This window comes from Lissotriton vulgaris, chromosome 1_1 (assembly GCF_964263255.1).
Source record: "Lissotriton vulgaris chromosome 1_1, aLisVul1.2, whole genome shotgun sequence".
NCBI classification, from domain to species: domain Eukaryota; kingdom Metazoa; phylum Chordata; class Amphibia; order Caudata; family Salamandridae; genus Lissotriton; species Lissotriton vulgaris.
The window spans coordinates 1701750868-1701768760 of NC_141685.1; positions in this window are offsets into that span (position 1 = coordinate 1701750868).

Here is a 17893-nt window from a genome sequence, read left to right on the forward strand (position 1 = left end):
TATCTAGTGACTGTTTCATCCAGGGTCACTTGCTGTATGCTAGTATTGTTTCCACAAACCAAGACAGCCAGGGAGTCACCTTTATTGCCTTCACTGATCATCTCGTCTATACAAATTGATACTCTAAGCAGAATGAAAGCCATTCTTTTGCAACAAACAGTGCCACTGATCTCGGCCAAATAAACCTATGATCTATAAGTCGCAAGGACTATTGTCGAGATACATGCCCTTTTGTACACAAACTGCCCTATACATTTCTCAGAAATGTTAGGTTGTATCTTAAACATATCTGATATGAGCGGTATTGTACATGTATTTAAGGACGTGTGTGCAGGACAGTAAGCACCTTTTCAAGCAGTCCTCTGAATAATTGCAAACTTCATGCACTCTGTGTTTGGCGGACTGCTGCCCCATTTAGCACACGTTGCAGGGATCCTATTTTTGCTCCTACTGCTACAAAATGGCAAGCCAAATCACCAGTGACACCCAATTCACCGTGGAGAGAGCTCTGCTGGAGATGAAGTGTCGTGAGCGCATCGTCCACATTTTGGGTTTACCTCGTCTACGAGAATTAAATGCCACATGGTTTCTGTCATTCAGACCAATCTGGCAAGATTGCATCTTACCTGTTCTATGCTGCCTGCTTTGCGGTGAAGAATGATTGCTAGACATCTGTCTAACACTCCCATCAGTCATGCCTACAGATGTCTATACTCTGCTGGACCCTGTAATGGCCTCTGTGTTGTCCCCAGCAGCTACCAATCCTGATGACGGCATTCATTGAGATCTCACAGACGCAAATTGCTACTGCTGAGGTACGAGAAGAAACAACAGGCATGCAGGTAACATCTGATATGAACATTGCTGATGCCAACAATGCGGAAGGCGATGCTACTCATCTATGTGTCTACTACAACGGTAGACGACTTTTTGTCAACAGAAATGGAAGATTTCATGTTTTCTCCAAGCCATAAGCCCTAACGCTGACTTTTGATTTCGGCACACAGTGTACCGAGAGAAGTTGCCCTTCAGTTTTTTAAAAACAAGGTATTAACTTTGGAACTTTTTCCTATGAGTAATTTCTTTCTCCAAATTTGTATTTTTCATTCTTTGATTACTTCCAGAGACAATATGTGACCTTGTACACAACAATTTTATGTAATTTGACATGAAATGGTATCGGCCCCTTTTCTTCTGTATTTAAGAGCCATTTCATCATGTCATCATGTGTATATATATTTATGATCTATCTCATAGCATTCAAATGCCTACATTTGCTTAGAATTTTTTAGCACTTAATGTGTAGCTATATTTTAGATATGTTTAACATGTTTAGGATTTAGTAATGTTATTCATACGAAAGTGGAGTGGGTGTTGTGTGTCGTTTTAGATACTGTATATAGATTTCCCGATGTATGCCCTTACGTAGGTACAATTCACGTTGCCCTTATTTAGGCATAAAAATTCAGCCCTTATTTAGGCATTGCCCATGCTAACCAAATGCAGGCATGGTCAACTACATCCGTTCATCTTCGTCACAACAAGTTCTTGGAAAACCAGACTCTTAAGCCTTTAGGACTTCCCCTTGCTTGGATATTGATTTCTCCAAGAACTCATTTATTATGCATGAACATCTACTGCTTAGGGGTTCGTTCATGACGTTCTTATGCCCAACTTGTATGTCAATACTGGCATTCCTAAACACCTTCAAGGTATAAATATACCTTCACTTAACATGGCAGACCACGGTTCAGCTGCCTACTTGCACAACACGGTTCACCACAGCAAGTTCGGAAGCAAGTCGAATCTCCTCGCCGAGAATCCAGTTCCAGTGTTTCTGACCCCCCTTGCGGGGTGTTAGAGATCGAAACCCGGAAAGAGATTCCAACCTCACTCATTCTAAGGTATGGAGCTGACTAGAACTTAGAGAAACGTTTGGCAACTCTTGGCTAAACTAGACTATAGCTAAACAGCACCTACTTCTTCCCTCGTACTACACTTGGGTTAGGTACACTGGGGTAGGATTATTTTAGAAGCACCAGATGAGTATTTTAGCCTGTGTTATTTATTTATGTACTTTTATGAATATAGGTTGTAGCTACACACCATGCTCTTGCAGTATTATTTTATCTTACTGCTAACGCTGTACATACTATACTTCGCATTCTGTCTTATGATTGTAGCAGTTCATATCTCTTGCATGCAAAATAAGACTGCTCAATAAACCCTTTTTATTGAAACGCCCATCTCTCTGTTTCTGTGCATCTCTGTAGAAATGAAGCATGCACGATTTACTGAGTGAAACTGTTATCTATTGTTCCGATTCTAAGGGAAACAAGGCTGTCATGTTTATGCGGTTGTCATTAACTAATCCCTACTTGTTCATTCGAGTGACATCTGAGTTAGCGGGCACACACAACTAATTAAGTTTAATTTACTCGATAGAGACATACTGATCTCAGTCCTATGTCAAATCTATAGTGTATATCATTCCAATGCGCAGAGCCTATCAGGGATATAGGAACTACACTACACTGTAAAACTTAAGGAGACTGGAGTTGTTGTTAGGAAGTATTTCTCCTGGTGCTGTGGTGCCCCTGTCTTTAAGGAGTTGAAGCCAGGGGGATATACAGTTTTTAGTGATTGCATGGCAGAGGTGACTCCTGTCTGTATAATGGTTCCGAAGGCAAAGACGAACAAACAGCGCTCATGCATGGACACTTTTATGGCATCCATGATGCAAAAAAAATGGATGACATGGGGCAACCCTTAGCTAAGTTGAGGAGCAGAGTGGATGGACAGGCGGGGCGGAGGATAGGCCCAGATGCTCAGGAGTGGCCCCAAAGGCGGCATTCCCTCATGTGCCAAAAGATCTGGAGCTAGGAGAGTGGGGAGCTACGCTTCATCACCACCAAGGGTGGGGGAGCAGAGGAGCCTACGCCAGCAGCACCAGTGGTGGCAGTGCCGCAGGCAGCAGGTAATGTGCCGGTTACAACGACGATCATTCCACCTGGGACTGAGGGAGGTAGTCAACCAGGTACACCTGGTACCAATCCCCCGCCTCAAGAGTCCCAAGGGGAGAGGGCCCACCGGGTACCGAGGGGGGTAGTCAACCTGGTACATCGGGTACCAATCCCCCTCCCCAGGCCACAAGCATCCCTGTGGGAGAGGGCCCATTGGCAGGTGCGCCAGGGCATCCTGATTTGATAGCTAGCTTGGCAGCAGTTTTACCATGGTTGGAGAAGACAGGTACCTGGACCCCAGCAACAGGCACGGGGACATTGCGTAGCGAAGAGAGCACACTGGAGAAAGCTAAGAAAATGGTGGCGTCGTTTGCGAGGGCTACATGGGTGGATGTATGGGAGTGCCAATGCACCACCAATGTAAAACCTACCTAACGCACAGTAACGCAAGGCAGCTCAATAATCTGCCTTGCGTTTCTTGTTTTCCCCCAAACCACACAAAACTATCCTATGAGGCTATTTCATCTTTGTATACATGCTAGAGAATGCAGCATACATTGAAAGAGGAAATAATGAGGAGAAATTGATATATTTCTCCTTGTTACTCCAGCCTCATGTAGACTCACCAGTTTGGTGCAAACCTATCTTTTTTATAAATATAGGTTTGCATCAAAATACATTGATGGATGCAGAGGAACGCCTTAGCACCACCCATGTAATGCCTACCTGACATAAGGTAACGCAAGGCAGGACAATGTCCTGCCTTGCGTTTGTTTTGTTTTTTCTTTACAATCCCACACAAACGGGGGCCATAAAGGGTAATGCTTGTGCTGGCTGCAGGCTGCTGGCTGCTGGCTGCTGATATGATACACGTTTCATTCCTGCCCATCCCTTGCCGGGTTCTTAGAAGACATTGAGCGTTTTATTAATTCTATACTTAAGATCAGTGTTGTATTGACCCCGGCATTAGTGATATTTGGGGTTGACGTTGGCAATACTTTAACAGGTAGGAATTCTTTATGTCAATCAGCCCTTATATTCATAGCTATGTTGCAGGTTCGCCTTTGCATAACATCTCAGTGGCTTTCCTCGGAAGCTCCAACCTTTATGCAGTGGCGAGCAAGATTGTTAGCTATCCATAGGCTCGAATTTTCCGCTTTCTCTTGTAAAGAGGGGAGGAGGCGACAACTGGCAACTAGGATTTGGGCGCCGGTGATGGAATGGGTCGGCTAATGGAATTCAGCTATTGTCTTATGTATCACTGTTTTCTTTGTAATCACTTGTTTTCTTGCTTATTTTCTCATGTGTTGCTTTCCATATTCTTAATTTCTAGGAATGTTCTGTAGTACCGAAGGACTATGTACCGAAATAATGTTGTTTATTAATTTCTATCAATAACCAATTCTGCTGTGTAAAAATAAATTTGTATTGTCAATGCTTGGTCTCAAAACTAAAATAAAAAAAAATAAATAAAAAAAATAAAAAAAAATAAAAGCAAACCCACACAAACAGGATTTGTTTGGTACTGTTAATCCCAAAATAGATTTTGCATCAGTGTTCTACTAGAAAAGTGACTCAACCCTAATGCAAAATCTGGGCCTCATCGTACGCATGTTTTTTAAAACTCTGCCACAAAGAAAGCAGCAATAAGGAGAAAACTGACAGTAAATCTGTTGTGCTTAATAGGTTGCAAAGATTGTACTTTAAAATATTTTATGGGGTTAAGGCACCTGCTGTGTGTTCCCAGTAAATCTGAGTGAATAACAATGGTATGTTATCTCTGGAGGTTAATGCACTTGCTGAAAAGATCTGTGTTTCGTCTAGCCTCTGTTTTGACTCAAAGTAGCATAAGAGGTTAATGCGTCTCCTGAAAAGCACATCATGTAACATACAAATGACAGATTTCAATTTATGAAACTAGGTAAGCGGGTTACTGCTTTGAACACAGAGATCCTAGGTTACTTGCATTGGCATTGTAATCCTTCTAATATAACACAATGAGCCATGAAAGAAGATATGTGACTTCTACACATTGTAACCCCCCCCCACTGTTTTATGCAACACATCCAGTACATTGATTTACAAATGCATATCATTTATTGTAAAGGTAATATGTACATGTGATGTAAAGAGATCCGTCAGCAGAAAACCCTTCCCCGGGAAGGGTTGGAATCTGAAGCACTCCTGCAGCGATGAATATAGCTTTTCAAGAAATTCAATAGAAATAAGTGCAGTCTTTCAAAAAAAATCCAAGATTTATTCGTATATTTAGTTTTTTCCATATTACTTCACATGAAAGTTGCGAAACATCATTATTCAATCCATGTTAATCCAATCCAATTGAATGGATAGACGGATCTTAACATATGTTAAAGCTGGTTAGCAGGTCAACACATTGAGAATATAGCCCCAATGCATTTCGAGCGATTGCTCTCCTTCAGGGGAAAATTTCTGCGAATGAAAAGAAGAAAAAAATGTGTTGAAATCCAAGCGACCAGAATGTTAATGCAAAAAGACTGCTATATCTAAGGTGTGGAGAGTACCTTGACTTAAAGAAGCCGTGCACTCCTAATTTAGTCGGTGACTCTTTAAAAAAGAAAGAATACAAAATAGTGCACGCCATCATATACGAGTGTGCAGATTTAAATACCCGAGTGGATTTGTGTGTTCGAATACATTGCGGGCGTGAAGGTCAAGGAGAAAGCGTGTTTCTAAAACACAAGAGTGAATGTTACAAAAACTGTGTAGAACAGTGACAGTAGTGCGTGGGTGAGCTCTCGTAACAATACAAAATGCGAACGTGCTGGAAAAAACGGGCTGAGAGAAGCGATTGTGCATTTAAAGAAAGGTTGCACAGACAAATGGGTGAGCTTCCATAACATGCGTGAATCTCAGGGACAGTACTTGATCTAAAGTGACGTTGCCTAACATAGAAAAAAGGAACGTGCAGAATAAGACATGCAGTGAGGGGGAGGAACCGTGTCAACGACGGGTGTCTGAGGAAAACGGTTGAAATGTGGAGCTCTAGGCAAAAGTGCTAACAAAGTTAATCAGTTCATTAAAATGTCACAATCGGACATACCTCAGTGATTTTAACCCGCATTGCTGAAGAAATCGTGCCGGTGTTTGGTGAATGCCGCCGAGAGTAAAAACAGCTGTGTGGTGATGACAAGGAATACCTTAGAACTCGGAAGTACCACCCCTAGGGCAGAAGATATTGAAGAAAGACGACGCGCTACCGCGAAGTCCAAAATAAAAAACTGATGCTGTCTGTGAGTGTCTATTGTAAAAAAAACTAATAAAGCATACGCAATTAAGAATACACGAGTACAAGAATACAGAACAATGTATGAGAGAAATTTGAGAGTAAATGGGAATTTCAGAAATAGGTAGAAAAAGATAAACAAATATTATGACTGTATGAACAGAATGATTAGCTGAAGTAAAAAGTAACAAAGGGAGGAGAGAAAAGAAACTCAGGGACATGGAGAAAACGTTAAGAATCACAATGGAAACAGAGGGAAAGGCCATTTAAAGATCACAGGGGAAGAGAGGAAGAAAACCAGAGATGCAGGCAAAATGGTGATACTAAAGTGTAAGAATAACATTATAAGAAACAACTGAATTCTAGTCTTTCATTGAGCCCTTTTGGATGGAGGGCATTCAGTCTATTTATCCAATAGAGTTCACATTGTAATAAGAACTTCTTATTGTCTCTGCCTTCAATATTAGTGATAGTTTCCAACAGCATGAATCATATTTGGTAGAGAGAAGATCAGCCTGGCTGCGTCGTTCTGTACAACCTGCAGTTTCCTCAAAACCTTCTGCAGAAGGCCTAGGTACAAGGCATTACCATAGTCTAGCCTCGAGATGACTGTGGCTGACACTATGGATTGCAGTGTGGGGGCCGATAGAATGGGTACTAACTTCCGGAGTTGCCTAAGCACCCCAGTACAAGACCCAACCACTGCCGAGATTTGGGGAGCCAAAGAAAGGTCTGCATCAATCTTTAACCCCAGGCTTTTGACCACCCTTCCAGGAATAGGTGTAGTCCCTAATTCTGGGGGCCAAAACAAATCGCACCAGGGGTTTGCTTGATTGGTCACGACCAGCACCTCCGTTTTTTCGGCATTCACTTTCAAGAGGTTGTTGGTCATCCAATTTACAGTGAATCTAAGCAGATTCCTTACCGATTCCTATGCTTCCCTTGAGTCCTCCAGCTGAACCAGTAGCTGGGTATCATCGACATAGTTAAAGATTTGGAGGTTCCTATGTATTAACTCCTCCACAAGAGGTTGGAGGTAGATGTTGAATAGCAGGGGGGATAGTGCGGACCCCTGTGGAACACCCCAGGCCACAGCACCTGCCTCCGATAGCTGGTCTCCCAACTGCACTCTCTGGGTCTGACCTGTGAGAAAAGACTCAAGCCATTTGAACACTTGCCCTGTTATTCCCAGCTTCGCGATACATTCCAGCAAGATGGTGTGGCTGACCGTATCAAACGCCGCAGACAAGTCCAATAGAATCAGGGCACAAGGCTGTTTAGTGTCTGCCCGGACTCTCAGCTCGTCAGCAACTGTGGCCATTACCAGTTCTGTGCTATGTGAGGCCGAAAGCCCGCCTGCCTTGAGCGGAGTAGACCATGTTCCTCCAGGTAGCCGGCCAGCGTATTCAGGACATGCTTTTCCAGGATCTTGCCCAGAAATGGCATTTGGGAGATGGGCCTATAGTTCTTTAAAGCCTTGGTGTCCGCTCCTGCTTTCTTCAGGAGTGGAGTGATCCTAGCTTCCTTCAAATTTGACGGGAGATAGCCCGCTTCTAATGATTCATTTAGTAGGCTCAACAGCTGACTTTGAATGCCGGGCAAGGCCATTTGAAAAATTCTCAGAAGGCATGGATCCGTGCTAGATCCTGATTTTATTTGGCATGCGTCCTGGTGTTTGAAAATGACACTCGGACGAGTTCAGCACATTACTTACCGGTTATGACGGAGTAGACGGGATATCACTCTTCCATACTACCTGTATGTAATTCAGTGCTCTGGAACTGAAATTACCAGGTACAGAAACACCTGACCCAATTTGCTGGTTTAGCTTTCACTCTATATTTGTATAGGGTATGTGGAAGAGCTTTCTCCATAAATGTGTTCCATGCGAAAAAAGTGCTCTGTTTAGGAGACTACTGCCTAGATCATGGGTACTCACAAACTTTCTCTCGGGGGCCAAATTTATAGTGTGGTTTGTGTCCGAGGGCCGCACCGGTGGGGGCGGGATCAGTGGAGGAGGGGGCGGGGTTAGAGTAACAAAAAAGACTGCGACAATGAGGTTGAACAGAGGTCCCTGCAGCGGACGCCTTCGTCCACTGAGCCACCAGTCCCCGCATACGCACATCTATCTTTCTCTCTCTGTCACCCTTCCTCCATCCCTCTCTCTCTCTCTCTCTCTCTCTCTCTCTCTCTCCCTACATCCCTCCCTCCCTCTATCTATCTCTCCCACTGTCTCCCTCCATCCCTCTCTCCCTCCCTCTATCTATCTCTCCCACTGTCTCCCTCCATCCCTCTCTCTCCCTCTCTCCCTGTCTCTCTCTGTCTCACTCACTCTGCCTCACTCCCTCTCACTCTCCCTCACTCTGTCTCACTCCCTCCCTCTCCCTCTCCTTCCCTCCCCCTCCCTCTCCCTCTCCCTCTCCTTCCCTCCCTCTCCCTCTCCTTCCCTCCCTCTCCCTCTCCTTCCCCCCTCCCTCTGCTTCTCCCTCACTCCCCTTCCCTCTCCCTCACTCCCCTTCCCTCCTTTCCTCCCTCTCCCTCACTCCCCTACCCTCTCCCTCACTCCCCTACCCTCTCCCTCACTCCCCTTCCCTCCTTTCCTCCTCTCCCTCACTCCCCTTCCCTCACCCTCACTCCCCTTCCCTCACCCTCTCTTACCCTCACTCCCCTTCCCTCACTTCCCTCACCCCCTTCCCTCACTTCCCTCACCCCCTTCCCTCACTTCTCTTCCCTCACTCCCCTTACCTCACTCCCCTTACCTCACTCCCCTTACCTCACTCCCCTTACCTCACTCCCCTTACCTCACCTCACTCCCCTTACCTCACTCCCCTTACCTCACCTCACTCCCCTTACCTCACTCCCCTTCCCTCACCCTCACTCCCCTTCCCTCACCCTCACTCCCCTTCCCTCAGTCCCTCACTCCCCTTCCCTCAGTCCCTCACTCCCCTTCCCTCACCCTCACTCCCCTTCCCTCAGTCCCTCACTCCCCTTCCCTCAGTCCCTCACTCCCCTTCCCTCAGTCCCCTTCCCTCACTCCCCTTCCCTCACTCCCCTTCCCTCACTCCCCTTCCCTCACTCCCTCCCACTCTCCTTCCCTCCCCTTGACTCACTCCCTCCCTCACTCCCTCCCACTCTCCTTCCCTCCCCTTGACTCACTCCCCTCCCCTCACTCCCCTCCCCTCACTCCTCCCACTCTCCCTCACTCCCCTTGCCTCACTCACTCCCTCACTCCCTCACTCCCCTTGCCTCACTCCCTCCCTCACTCCCCTTCCCTCTCTCCCTCCCACTCTCCCTCCCTCCCCTTCCCGCACTCCCACCCTCACTCCCCTTCCCTCTCCCTCACTCTCCTTCCCTCACTCCCCTTCCCTCTCCCTCACTCCCCTTCCCTCACTCCCCTTCCCTCACCCTCACTCCCCTTCCCTCATTCTGCAGAATGAGGGAACACATTGTTGCGTCTACAAAATGAACGAGACGCCGCTTTCACTCGTTATTTTATGTATTTGTTTGATATCATATGTGGTATAGTAAACCGTTATCAGATCTGTCCAACAGCTCGTGACGGATTTCTTGTCAAACTGTAATGTGGCAACTGCTGTAAGCGACATTTAATGTCTGCCCAGTGCCCACATTACTTCTGAGATGTTATTTTGGCAGGGCCTGCGTGGACTGTGAGGTGATGGAAGGAGGGGAGGGAGGGGGGCACCGGAGAGTATAGGGTAGGCGCTGAGGCTCGCTCTCTCCACTGCTGACTTCCGTGTGAATCACTCTTTCTTCTTATGGGCAGGGGGAAGCTGCGGCCAAGAAACGGCATGTATGGATGTGAACAGAGAATTTATTGCAGGAGTGGATGCCGAGCAAACGATTTGTTGAGAGACAGAGATGATGATCACCCATACTATATAGACAGGGCCTACGCATTAGGTAGTATGTTACAGGTCACACAGGCGTTTTTTGGCAGGGTGACTCAGGTATTCAGCCTTCCCAGGCTGAGAAATTGAGTACAGTTACATTGGGTGACATGGTGACCTGATAGCAAACACTACATAACTTTAACTATTCCCAAAAATGAGTGCAGCTGGCCCCCACCGGCTCAAATTAAGTACTGCCAATTGCTGTGTCCCCCAGGCTTGCATGCTGTGTTCTCTCATAAACAACCTACCTCCATCCTCGGCCCTAACACGAACCTACAAAACGGCACCGCACAAACTACCTCATCCACCTCTCGCTTCCACCACATGCATCACACACCCACTCACCAATTTATGCGTGCTCAACCCTGACACTCAAACCCCACCTCGTCCCTCAAGCTCACCGTTCGTCTCTCCTTTAGCCAGTTTCACATCCATTCACCTTTCACTTTCGTCACATACACACCCTCGCCCACAACCACCAATCTACATGTGCCACACCCTCCCCACATCATACATCCACACCTGCTCTCCCCTCATGCCCAACCCCCTCATCCCTCAAGCTTACCCTCACTCTTTCACTCTCCAAGCCTCACCCGCCGCTCACTTCCACCACATAGACACCCTCGCACTCTCTCAAGCACCCCTACGCATGTTCCCCTCACACCCGCTCTCTTTCCCTTGCTCGGCCTTGCGCTCTCCCTCACAAACACCCCTCCCACTGCCATTCACCTGCACGCCCAAACCCCACCTAATAATCCCTCAAGCTCCCTCTCCCTCGCTGCCTTAACTACGCGAACGAAGCCATGTGCAGAAGGGTTTTACAGCTTTCACGGGGCACCCTGTGGCAAAGTAAACAAACATTGTTTTTTATAATATTCGCTTTTAATTTTAAGATTTGGTTACGCAACTCACCTTCAGTCCATCAATGCCCCTGTGACCTTTTTCCCCCTTTAAACCTTTGCCGCCACGTCCTCCCTTTTCACCTCGGTCCCCCTTTGGGTCTCAGAGTCTCACTCCGGTTACACACACACGCTTTAAAAATGCTTTTTTGAATCACGGGTACGATGTCTGCTTGGTCCGCGGGCCGCCAGGGAAGGCTTGCCGGGCCGCTGGCGGCCCGCGGGCCGTACTATGAGTACCTGTGGCCTAGATGCATCAAGGGTTTTTGCATTCGCAAACGGTGCGAATCGCAAAATTCGGCCGTTTGCGAATGCAAATCCCGTTTTTGGGATGCATCAAGCATGTTGGTATTTTCGCAATTTTAGAAATCGCAATTTTGTTGCGATTTCTAAAATTGCGATTGCATTTAAGAAATCGCAATTTTGCGATTTCTTAAATGCAATTCATGATTACTTTAGAATTGCGAATTCGCAATTTGGTAGTGGTAAATTAGCATGAAGTTGAACTTCATAGTAATGTATAGAACATTTTCAAACATGCACTTGTTGCATATTTGAAAGTTTTAATTTACACACACACATGTCCTTGGGTCATGTGTGTGTAGTTCAATTTCAGGGGTGCAGGGAGGGGTTCTTTGAACCCCTCCCTGCACCCTTGAAATTGCATTAACATTTTGCGAATCGCAATTTGAAATTCGCAAAATGTGAATGCCTTCCTATTCATTCCTATGGGCCTTTTGGCCCATAGGAATCAATGGGAAGGGTTTTCCTTAATTGCGATTCGCAAATTGTGAATCGCAATTAAGGAAAATTACCGAATCGCAAAATAATTTGCGATTTTTTGTTGCATAGCATTTTGCGATTTCTTAATTGTGATTCCTTAATTTTCGCAATTAAGAATTCGCAAAATGTTACAATGATGCATCTATTGGTTGGTTCCGCCCGTGCTGAAATCTGTGCTCTGCAGAATTCCGCACTGGGGATATAGGAGCCAGGTTAATTTTCACTTTCCAGATGAACCACTGAGAACGTAGGGGAATGCCTAAAAAGCTTAAAAGTCCCTTCAGCCAGAGATCTATATGCCTGCATACGTCCAGGTTTACACATTCCACTATATAATTTCCATTGCATATTCCAAGACAAGCCTCGAATTTCAGAAGAAAATGCAGATTTCTTTTGGAAATGTACGTTTGAAATTTGATTTTCTTTACATATTTAGATCGCTGGGGCTATTTTGCGCTCCTGATACAACTCTGACTGTAGTCTCTCTTTCCTCGAACGCTTCATTGAAGTAAAAAAAATCGAAAAAGAAAAAACGATACATGTGATTTAGTTCTCCGTTCGTGCCGTTAGAGGGCAGCAGCCGTCGAATCTTTTAATTCTTACTTCATCTGCGCACCCTAACAACAAACAAATATGATCGCTATAATGTGGCACTTTGCATGCTACTAGTCGCTAAGTGATTGAGATCCATTTATTGTGGGCAGTTGAAGTGGCAACATCTCAGTCTGTCCTTATTATTTAGGAATAATTCGGTGGGCTCTCAGTAAACTTGATTCTTGGATTTCTGGAAATCGCTGTTGTCTGTAGAAATGTCTCTAATAAGCAAACGTCAGGAATGTTCATGTCATTTCAAGCGAGGGTGCGTTGGCTTTAATGCTAACAAGCTTTCGCAAAGCCAATAGGTCTCGCCTTTGGGACCTATTGGTGTTGCCAGTGGTATAACCATGATGCACAGCCTCGCTGATGCTGTGGAGCATGGCTAACGTGGCTCAAACAAAGCATATTATGTGGCCGCCGACTTGGATCAGATCTTAAAAGAAAATAAAATAAGCAAAAATGTTTTTTGAGTTTTTACAAGTGGGTAGGGGGAGCGGAAGCAACAGGTGTAGGGGTGAGAAGATGCCAAATCATCACAGGACGCCAAAGTAACAGAGGAGAGGGCAGGGGATGCCGAACAAAGAAGACACATGTATGAAAGATGGGGAGAGCTAGGGCTTGGACGCAAGACAGGGGAGGAGACGAAACCAGGTGGGTTGGAGGATAGCAACATAGAGGGCAGGAGGAAAGAAGTACACAAGGCAGACTGCCTGAAAACACATACAGTTTCATGGAGTACTTAACACAAAAGAAACAAGCATTTGCAATGCAATAGGTCTTTCATTTACGAGAGTTTAAGTTATTGGTATTGTAAATGGCAATGCTCTTTATTTATGTTTTAAAAACCAAAACATAAATAAAAGGCATGGTCATTTACAATGTCAATAGCTCAACATCTCCTGCGCACCACAGTTAAATCGGAAACTTCTCTTGACACCTCTTTTTTCTGAAGCCCTCTCCACTCCTATCTCCTAGCTGTTGTGAGCCCCATTCTAGGCTGAAGGTCACTGTGATCCGGGTGAGCAGTTAGTAGAGTGTCTTCAGTGGACCGAAGTCTGTCTTTGACCGGTAGTACATTTTGAAGTGGCAGCGGCTTGGCTCTTTGTAGTTCGATTTTGACACCTGTTTGAGGGCATTGGAGGTTTCCATTGGCCACTTACATCTAACACACTTTTTGTTGCAGTGTGATATCAGCACAAACTTTAAAGAAATGATGGATAGCAAGCAATCAGACCCTTTCTACACTGGACTCCCCCCCCCACTAACCACCCTAGGACTCTTCTGAAAGAGTAACTCAGCAGCCAACTGTAATTTGTTCTGCCCAAGGTAAACATTTCTTTCTTGCATATACCTCGTTATGGACATGCCTAAATATCATGGCATAAATTCTCAGAATTGCGTGGTCAGCCACAGTGGAGAGACCACGTTTCCTAAGGCAAAATCCTTGTGTTTGAGTTGGACTTGTATTAATGGATTTCCACTCCACCCCAGGGGCCTCATTTATGAAGGCCTTGCGTCAGTTTTGCGCCGCCGGGGCCTCATTTATGAAGGCCTTGCGTCAGTTTTGCGCCGCCGGTGCGTCTCTTTTTGTGACGCACCAGCGGTGTAAAAAATGCGCCTCGTTGCGCCATATTTAAAAAGTGACGCATCTTGGTAGATCCGTCACTTTTTAAACCCCTGCGCCACATTATACCTGCGTCAGGTATAATGTATGCAGAGTGGGTGTTCCCCCGCAAAAAGCCTCGTAATAGTGACGCAGTGAAATCTATGAGATTTCACTGCGTCACTTTTAGGACGCTGTTGCGTCAAAATCTTGCGCCTGCCTCACACCAGGCGTAAGACTGACGCAAGCCCTTTCACATGGGGCTTTCCCCATGTGAAAGGACGCATTGCTGAAGTTGCGTCACTTTTGTGACACACTCCAGCAATGCGTCACTTTTGCGCTTACAGATACGTCAGAAATACTGACGTATCTGTAACTCCTTGCGACATGATGCATCATACATTAAATATGACGCATCAGGAATGTCGTAAGGAGGGCGCAATGAAAAGTGACGCATCGCTGTTTTCACGCAGCGATGCGTCACTTTTCATAAATGAGGCCCCTGGTGCCTGCAAGGCTGATGGAGGGACCTTCGGCAAGCCACCTTGGACTAGCTCTCTGCTGATAAATTAGTCCTCGCCCAAGGGATAAATACTTTAAATAAACTTAGACAAAAGGAAAACTAGAAGCTTTTTGTTTTGTGCCACTGAAGGCAGCAACTGAGTAAATGGCATTTCTAGAGTCTGTCTGGGATTGCTTATGTTGCCCGTCAGGGGAGCAGTGGCCTGGCAGTTTGACTGTTCATACTGGAGCAGGTTCAAGATTGATTTACATCTTGTTTCTCAGTCTGGAGTGCACAGTGTGTAAAAAAACAAACACAACAGTGGACTGGAATGTGATCTAAGCGATTTTTCAGTGGCCGAGAATTTTTCGAACCCAGTAAGTGATGCTGGTATGGCTGATGTCACTGCAAGGTATACGGGAGCGTGTTCTCACCCTCACGGTTCCTTTTGTATCCACCAGGCCGACTCGCTTTGGCCTGCATGCCAGCCTTCCCATCCCACAGTAACCACTTGCCCTACACATCGCAGTGGGAAGAGCTCCTACATCACCGCGGGCCTACGGTGCTTAACGGTAGTCTTGCAAAGGTGGTAGCTAGCAGCCGGGACGAACTCCCAGCCCCTGCATTGCAGCAGGGAGGGAGGGGCAACCCTTCAGAGGGCCGCCAGTCTAGGGCCACCTGTGCATATCTGTCAGATCTCCAAGACTCAGGGGTAAGGGGGCTGATTACATTCTACGGGGGGGGGGGGGCACATCATTTTGCATTACACTGCTGCAGGGCAGCGCTACCGATATAAACAAGTAAAATGTTGAGTTGGGGGTTCCTAGATGTGAGAGAAGTCAGCGCATGGCAGTGACAGTGGGTTCACAAGAGGAACGAACAAGTCCCGGTAAGGTAGGGCGGTGTGCTTGTGAAGAGCCTTGTGTGCAGAGGGCATCATACGCTGTGCAGAGGCCACCATAAATTGTGAATTGACACCCCTTCCAACCACAAACACCAGTTGTTCTTAAAGCAGGAGGCCTGCAGATTTTCATCGGAGGCGGAAGATAATAGAAAATATAAACTTCTAATAAATAAGCAGACACATACATTCCATTGTGTTGTGTATTTTTAACAGTTCAAAAGATTATTTCACCAGAGCAAAAGCTACAGGTGCTGATTTCATGATTTTTAGGTGTTTAAAACCCCTCAAAGGAAAACGGGAGGGTTGGGGGAGTGGGGTGGGGTGGAATCGGGGTAAAGAAGGCACGGATAACTGTTATGTTATGTTATGTTATTATGAGCTTGTAAAGCGCCTTATCACCCAGAGGTATCTAAGCGCTATCAGCGGACACACAACACCAGTAAGAACACCAGACCACCCGCTCACAGGTGCCCCCAAGCCTCCAAGAAGAGCACAGGCTTCAGATTCTTCCTGAAGAGAAGGAGATCAGTTTCTTTCCTAAGTTTAGCTGGAAGAAGGTTCCACGCCGGGGGGACAGTGCTCGAAATGGCTCTTCCACCCTTGGATGCAAGGTTGAACCGAGGACATATCAAGTTACACGCTTCAGTAGTCCAAAGAGTCCTACTTGGCATGTATTTAATAAGCCGGTCCTTGATGTAACTGGGGGCCGAGCCATAGACAGCTTTGTGTGCAATACAGAGGCTCTCAAATTTCGCTCTTTGAGCAATTGGCAGCCAATGTATTTCCTGTAGTAGGGGCGTGGCCCGGGTTCGTCTAGGTTTGTTGAAAATGAGCCTGGCTGCATCGTTCATCATGACCTGAAGTCTAGCCAGAAGGTTTTTTGGTAGGCCATAATATAAGAATTGCTGTAATCCAGCCGTGCCAGGATCAGGGCAGAGACCGCAAGCCTGAGGGTGGAAAAGGACAGTAGTGAAGATAGTTTCCGGAGCTGGCGTAGCAGACTAACACAGGTGCCTACCACCGCCGGCACCTGCTGTGTCATAGATAGCAGAGCATCAATTCTGATACCCAAGCTCTTTACTGCTACTGCCGGTTCCGGAAAAGGCCCCAATTCAGCCGGCCAGAACAGATCACTCCACGGATTGGCTGCTGTAAAAATTGCCAGGACTTCCGTTTCATCCGGATTTATTTTTATAGAGTTGTCCGACATCCAGTTTATAGTAAACTTGAGAATGTCTTGCATTCTCAAGTAGGCCGTAGATGAATGGTCAATCTGAATCAGAATTTGCGTATCATCGGCATAATTGTAGACCCTGCAGTCCATCTGGTTCAGGGCTGCAATCAAAGGCTGTAGATATATATTAAAAAGCAGGGGCGAAAGAGCTGAACCCTGGGGCACACCACGAGTCAACTTGGCTGGTTTCGACACTAGGTCTGCCAGTTGAACTCGTTGTGAGCGATCCTTGAGAAAGGAAGTCAGCCAGGCCAGGACCGTGCCTTGTATCCCTTGGTCCTTAATCCGCGATAAGAGTCCACAATGATTAACGGTATCAAACGCCGCGGATAAGTCCAAAAGGACCAGGGCGCAAGGGTTTTTTTTGTCAGCCTTGAGTCTCAAGTCATCCAGCACGGAAAGCATCACCAATTCTGTGCTGTGATGGGCTCTGAAGCCCGCCTGATTGGGCTCAAGAAGCTGATTGCCTTCGAGAAAATGGGTGAGAGAGTGCAAAACATGTTGCTCCAGGATCTTGGCGAGAAAAGGTAGCTGAGAGATTGGCCTAAAGTTCTTTAGGTTTTTAGGGTCAGCACCTAGTTTCTTTAGAAGGGGAACCACCCGTGCTTCCTTGACAAGTCCCATCTCTAAGGAGCGGTTCAACACGGCAAGAACTTTGTCCTCCATTCCAGACCAGCCCAGCTTAAAAATCTTAGGCGGGCAGGGGTCCGCTGGGGAACCTGATTTCACCCGGTTCATTATAGTAAATAAAGACTCCTTGGTGAGGACTGGCAGGGCCGTCAGGAAGTTCGTTATTGGCCTAGAGGAAATAGAGGGAGGCTCGATAGAGCAAGGAAAGTTTGGGGACAGCCTGATTTCAACCATCAGGTCCTTTATCTTATTCATGAAAAAGATTTGGAAGTCTTGGCAGTCCTTTAGATTGAAGGTCGGATTTGGCCCCTTAACCATCCCTAGATCATTTAAGACTTTAAATACTTCTTTCTGCGGATTGGCAGCCTCCAAGATTGCTGATTGATAAAATTTGGCCTTCCTCAGGTGGATTGCTTTTTTATATGCTGCGAACTGCATAGTATAGGCATCCCGCGCGCTAGGCATGTGAGATTTAGGCCAAGCTCTCTCACATTGGCGGAGGACTTGTTTTTGTTCTCTGAGAACAATATTAAACCATAGTGCTCCTTTGCCCTTGTCTCTCAATCTGATTTTATGGGCCGGAGCAACTACCTCAATAGCCT